The 5,538-nt window shown below is 43.4% G+C and overlaps 1 pseudogene; it reads left to right on the top strand.

Moving 5' to 3' along the window:
- Positions 1–4,811: 4,811 nt before the first annotated feature.
- Positions 4,812–4,929, top strand: LOC124796660 (annotated as a pseudogene).
- Positions 4,930–5,538: the final 609 nt, after the last annotated feature.

Here is a 5,538-nt window from a genome sequence, read left to right as displayed (position 1 = left end):
CACCTCCCTCGGTCAGATGTCAAAGTGCTGTTCCCTGGGAAGGTGACGGATTCGCGGCCTCCCATCTGCATGATCGACCACTGAACGCTCTGCCACTGTGCCAACGTCCGACGCCGATGGTCACATGCCAATTTCAGTCGTAGCTGCAAATGTGGTGGTGGCACATGCTTTGGATTGTCGGCTGCGAAGGCCCATCGTTAGGAGTATTCGGCGCACTGACTGTTCGGACACACATGTACTCTGCCCAGCATTAAAGTTTGATGTTAGTTCCACTATAGTTCGCCACCTGTCCCGTTTTACCAGTCATCCCAGTCTACGACGTCCGACATCTTGTAATGACGGGTGACCACCCAACCCCACGACGTCTGGAAGTGGTTTCACTCCTCGAATACCCGACAAGTCGTGCAATTTCTGAAATGCTCGTTCTGAGCCTCCGGCCCACCACAAACTGCTCTCGGTCAAACTGAGGCACAATGGGTCAGCACGCTCACGGATAGAACATCCAAAAAAAAAATGGTTCAAATGGCTCTGAGCACTATGGGACTCAACTGCTGTGGTCATAAGTCCCCTAGAACATAGAACTACTTAAACCTAACTAACCTAAGGACAGCACACAACACCCAGCCATCACGAGGCAGAGAAAATCCGTGACCCCGCCGGGAATCGAACCCGGGAACCCGGGCGTGGGAAGCGAGAACGCTACCGCAAGACCACGAGATGCGGGCTGATAGATCATCCACTGTGCATGTGACTGACTAGCAGTCATTCCTCCTGAGGTGACGCTGCTATCGCCTGGACGGGTTTATATTGACAATTGGTCGGTGACCATAATGTTCTGACTGGACAGTTTATATAGGACGATGATTTGCAGCCTTTGAATCAGTTTCCAGTGGGGCTCAGCAGCAGCAGCGTACTTCTGTTGATGGCGGACAGATGGATCGCTGAAATCCTGAATCATGTTGTTGCGTCCGGCAGAAAACTCGAGGAGACTTTCTGTACATAGCCTATGTCCCAACTTCTAGAGAAAATTTTATCTCCAGCTGCTTCCTTATTCTCTTGTTCTACTTCGCAGTAATATATGCCTTCACACTGTGTCTCCGATCACGTTTCACACGTTAACAATAATACACAGCTTGCAAAGTAACGCAAGAGCACTAGTTCAACAATGAAAAATACCTCAGAGAAACAAATTACAATATTTCAGTTCCGTTCCATTTGAAAAACTGTATTTCAACGAAATGCGATTTCTTGCGGTGTCGGGAAATAATGGTTGCCCTGAGAAGAAATAGATTTATGCACAAGAATGGTTTCTCTGCTACAGTGTTGTACCATTTCCAATGAAGAAGCTTTCATGGATTCAGCAGCATATAGTGTACACTTCAGGGGAAGTCAGCTCTAATGTGTCGTTCATCTCTCTTACCAGTTCTCTAGTATACAGTTTCCGTTTGTTCGCAATAAACTGAATTTGTATAAACTAATAGGTGGATCAGTTCATAAAACGAGACGTTATTTGTTATTTTAACTTACGTTAATACAGTATCCAGTTATTCTGTGAGTGTGTGTGTGTGTGTGTGTGTGTGTGTGTGTGTGTGTGTGTGTGCTTGTGTGTGTGCGTGTGTGTGTGTGTGTGTGGATTTGTCATTAATTTGAAAGACTGCATGTGTGGTGTCCGTTCTTTATTCCTTGCGGATGCACACCACGTGAGGACTCTTATGGGCCTGAGCGAAATGCCTCTGGTAATGAGAGCAATGGGTAAGGGAAACTTCATCTCTAGTGTGTGGAGAAGTTGAGAATTTGGGTCTGACGGAAGGGGTGCCAGGGTAATCCGTGCTGTTGCAGTGACTTCTGTGTCGAGATGGGACAGCGGCCAGAGCATTTGTGTGTAAGCAAGAATACCGGTCCGGCACAGATTTTCAACTTTCACCATCGATTTAATCAGTGTCCACTGGCAGCTAATGTCCTTAATCGCTTTGTGTCTTAATTTGAATAAAGGTAGAAGAAAAGTATGTAGTCACATTTATTCTGCATTAAATTAATGAAATACACTGCAGGCAGGCTCGTAAACTCGTGATAAATAAGCACTTTACCAATATTTGCGTCGTACCTTACCTACGCAAATAATAATTCCTAAGCTAACGATGTAATACCAGCGAAATGAAATAGCTGAATATATCCGGAATGAAATGGTAGGAGACGAGGTACTGGCAGAATTAAAGGTGTGGGGACCGGTCGTTAGTAGCTCACTCGGTAGAGCACCTGCCCCCGGAAGCCATAGGTCCCGAGTTCGAGTCTCAGTTTGGCACACAGTTTTAGTCTGCAACGAAGATTCATACCAGCTGAATATGTATTTAACGTTAAAATAGTTATATAAAATCGTTAATTAAATTTACAGCAATCTACAATTGTTCGAACTGCACATTTTATTTTATTTATTTTTTTCCAAATCCAACGATGACGAAGTACTTTCTGTAACAGGAAGGCTTTGAAATAATGGATTTTCGACATATTTTTGAAAATTTTCTGTAATCAACAATGAATGTATATGCTATAAAAATACTTCTTGGCATTTCAGCAGGGCAATATTTTCTTCCTGAAACAAAATATGCTAAATACGCCAAATTTTGTGTTAATGATACATTACCTATTAGCCCCACAATGTTTGACACGTTAAATTTTTGTCATTGGTACAGTATATTGCTTTGAAGGAATGTAGATGTGCCGTAGAAAAAATATCATCGTGGTAGAGTTTCCCAATTTCTGTAACATACAAGGTAAATTTTGATTTTCTTTCCAAGCAAGCAATTACAGGTATTTTTTAACGACTGTAAAATTTGTCGAATAGTTTATAGACAGGGAAGCTACACATGTCACTTTTAATTTAACATATATAAGTAATTATTAATTTTTGAAGCCTATTAATGATGAAAGACAGTTTCAAAATTAATTGTTTACTGCTTGCAGATGATGTTGGAACTCTGACAAACACTGTAGATAAAGCATAAAACAAATATAAATACGTAACCAAGTACGAAGGGAAGGCGACTACAAATCTCCTTCTATAAAAGTTGAGTAAAGTGTATTAACAAGATTGCAGCATCAAAATTAAAAAAAAAAAAGTACTGGAGTACCATTAGAACAGATAATGTGAAATATCTGGGAGATAGCATGCAAGATATTGAAAGGAAATAGTCTATCATAATAGCATTACATAAATGGATTTTGTATTGTACGTAGAATAACAATTTTTAAATAAATCTCCGTATGAAGACATACATTTTCATCACTAACAGACAGTAATTTAGCTGGAATGCACATACGCCTAAAGCGAAGAAATCAGGAAAAGAAAGATTAATGGGAAATATATTGGGAAAAACAGCAAGAGAAGAAATATTTAAACCGAAAATAAGAGTATGTAAATATTGTGTCGAAATATCTACAAATGAATTTAAGAAGAGAGGATTAATATTCTACAGGAAGATCCAAAGAATGACTTCTAGCAGAAAAAATATTGTACAAGATTTTGGAAAACTAAAAGGCAGACAAAGGTGGCTGAAGAAATAGCACGAAAATGTAGAATGAATTAGCATGATTAAACTAGTTGTTGAAAACAGTACAAAACATAGAAAGAAAATTCAATAGGAGGTTTTTTAAGACAAAACAGTTGATAGAAGACAGTGAAAAAAATTGATAGCAGAAGAATGAAAAAAGAAAAAAGTTTTGGAAAAAGCGTGAAGCTGACTTAGGAGTTGAAACCCGTCGTGTAGGTGACCTATAACGAAAAAAAAAAAAAAAGAAGACTGATATCAACGTTAAATAGAATTTTTAGTGTACCCTTTACTGCCACAAGCGTTTCTTTTTTGAATGGATTTTCTTTAAGTGACCACATACAAATATCATGACGACCCTCTGCCACAGGAAATGTCACTTTACAAGAGACATACGGAACTGGGATTTCCTTTGTATTTAGATGACTACAGTTGTTTGCGCTTCTGTCAGAGTGCAAAATTTCGGTGTTTTATGTGAGCAGGGGCTGGCGCAGTAGAACTTCTGACGATAAAACCGGATTTGTGGTTTCGAATTTGACGATTTGGTAGTCGTTACTGCAGTTCTCGAGCGATTGTGTACACATTTTTCAACCGGTCGACACTCGCACGGCAATATATCATCATAGACACACGCCGCAAAGCAGCTGAAGTAAACAATGAACTGAACGTCATTTTGCCGCGCACCGCTTAGCAAGATAAAACAGATGGTGTCACAGATTAAAAGAAATAAGCGACACCACACCACCACTCCCGCTCGCAGCGTGTCACGTTTTTATTCCAGTTTTGTTTTTCTTTTTTTTCCACTGTAACAAAACACGGTGTGGCGGACAAGCAGCAGCGGCCGGCGCGTGCGCGCGCTCGTCATATATTAACAGGCGAGCGGCGATTAATCACGCTCATTGTCTGTTTACGCGTTTTAAAAACGCTCAGCGGGGGCGGCAGCGCGCATGCGCCAACAGAGCCCGGCTGGCTGGCCCGCGTCCGCGTGCACGGCGCCGAGCGGCGCGATACGCTAAGCCGATTGACGGGCGGACGTGATCAATACGCGCATTAGGCAGGTCACGCCGCCAGCTAATCGTCCCACATTACTGCCGACGCTGCATCACGCAACAATTACGCTCTGCATCATCCGCCGCGACGTGCTGCTGCTGCTGGAAGCCCGTGGCGAACGAATTTTAGCTTTGCGAAAGTTTACTCTAACATTCCTCACAAGTGATACTAATCATCTCTGTTAATCAAAAAAACTTGGCGTCCATCACTCTTAACGGCAACGGCCTTGCCGCAGTGGATACACCGGTTCCCGTGAGATCACCGAAGTTAAGCGCTGTCGGGCGTGGCCGGCACTCGGATGGGTGACCATCCGGGCTGCCATGCGCTGTTGCCATTTTTCAGGCAGCACTGAGCCTCGTGATACCAATTGAGGAGCTACTCGACTGAATAGTAGGGGCTCCGGTCAACGAAAACCATCGTCACGACCGGGAGAGCGGTGTGCTGACCACACGCCCCTCATATCCGCATCCTTATCTGAGGATGACACGGCTGTCGGATGGTCCCGATAGGCCACTTGTGGCCTGAAGAAGGAGGGCCACCACTGTTAACGCAAATTTGTTTATTGAATATTGGTTCAGGACCACAAGCAAATACATTGTCATTGAGCCGCTCGACTTGCTTTTACCCATTAAGAAATGGTTCTGCTGCGCCTTCTAACTTCTTGGATACTTCGATTGTTCTCTCTCAATTTTCCCATCGGTTGGTTTCTCGTGCAGCGAGCGTTAGGCTATTTGCCCCCGTACTCTTTGCTGCGGATGTATCTTTGAGAGCAGCGCCGTGGTTTGTGTGGTGGCCCTCCGCGAGGTGTCGCGAATGACGCGGTCTGTGACAGGCGTCGGGGCGGTAGGATGTACTTTATAAAGTGGCTGTTACTTGTGTGGCTTGCCGCTGCTGGAGCCACGTGTGTCTCGCAGGGCTCTATTAGCATCCTGAAGAGCAGATC

Source organism: Schistocerca piceifrons, chromosome 4, assembly GCF_021461385.2.
Source record: "Schistocerca piceifrons isolate TAMUIC-IGC-003096 chromosome 4, iqSchPice1.1, whole genome shotgun sequence".
Taxonomy (NCBI): domain Eukaryota; kingdom Metazoa; phylum Arthropoda; class Insecta; order Orthoptera; family Acrididae; genus Schistocerca; species Schistocerca piceifrons.
Note: the sequence above shows the minus strand (reverse complement) of the source record. Positions and strands in the feature narration are given on the sequence as shown.